Genomic DNA, 1421 nt, shown 5'->3' with positions numbered 1-1421 from the left:
CATTCCTTCTTCGCCGACTCCGTCTCCTCCTTTGGGAACCCCTGGACCTGCTGGGGTTGGACACCAGCAACATTCACATACACTGCAACAGTTTGATTAGTAGAGTGCATATCTATAAAAATAACTGAATGCAAATATTGCAAACAGATTTATTTATAATACCCCAAACCTGGAAATAACCAATTCTATAGACAGATAAATAGATGAAGTAGTTATTCATAGAATGCAATGCTAATCAGGAACAAAACAAATTCAATATTCCCATAAGCATTTGTGTTGACTCTCAAAATATCTGTGTAGCCCTGGCTGGTTTCGCTCAGTGGGTAGAGGAGCGTCGGCCTGCAGACTTTAGGGTCCCAGGTCCAATTCCAGTCAAGGGCACATGAGTGGGTTGAAGGCTTGAACCCCAGTAGGGAGCATGCAGGAGGCAGCGGATCAATGATTCTTCTCATCATTGATGTCTCTCTCTCTCCCCTCCTTCTCTTCCTCCCTTCCTGTCTGAATACAAATGAAATATATTTAAAAAATATGTCTGAGTAGCATTATGAATACTTGTGTCTGTAAAAAAGCACACACAATATAGCACATACTAAACTATGAAGAATATGAACTAATCTAATGGAAAGGATGGAAAATGAATGCTTGCTTGAATGACTGGAAAAGTCAGAAAGAGGGATTATAAAAGGGCAGGAGGAAAATGAACAGTGTGGGAAATGTAGATTTAGAGTTGTTGGTATGGAAAATTATAACTAACAAATAAAAAATACAGGAATAAAGTCTGCTTTCACCTTGTGCCTCAGTTGGGTGGGTGTCATCCAGTGAACTAAAAGGTTCCTGGTTGAATTCCAGGTCAGTGCACAGACCAGTCTGGGTTCCCAATAAGGTGTGTGTTGGACGGAGCTCATGAATGCTTATCTCTCCCCACCCCCACCCCTGCCTTCCTGTCATCCTAAGTAAAATGAAACAAAGGTATTTTTAAAAATATTTTTTAAAAAGAACAAGAGTTGTTTTTTGTGTACTCACAACTGAAAGTCTACTTTTGCCACACCTTGTATATAGTGACAGATAAGATTATTTCACGTGTGATGGCTTCACAGCTTTAGTGCACTTTCTCGCACATCAGTTTCTACATCCTGGGAGGAACATCATTGCCACAGCAGCAGCAAATATTGGGAAGCAGAGAAGACTACTGCCATAGACTACACAGGAATGTTAACAGGTTACCAAAGACACATCCTGGGACTGATTACAGGATTTTCCTTCCTGTAGCTTTTGGTTCTTACATATTGAGAAATGACTTTGTGGTGAACACCTTACAGAGACCAGGGGAATCTACAAATCCATTAAATTATTATCTCTGCCAATGACTTCAGCTACAGGAAACATTCTTGGAGGTGCTGAGAATGTCTGTACACAAAGGT

This window comes from Myotis davidii, unplaced genomic scaffold, assembly GCF_000327345.1.
Source record: "Myotis davidii unplaced genomic scaffold, ASM32734v1 scaffold2752, whole genome shotgun sequence".
Lineage (NCBI taxonomy): Eukaryota > Metazoa > Chordata > Mammalia > Chiroptera > Vespertilionidae > Myotis > Myotis davidii.
The sequence above is the reverse complement of the archived record's forward strand: the minus strand, read 5'-3'. Positions refer to the sequence as shown.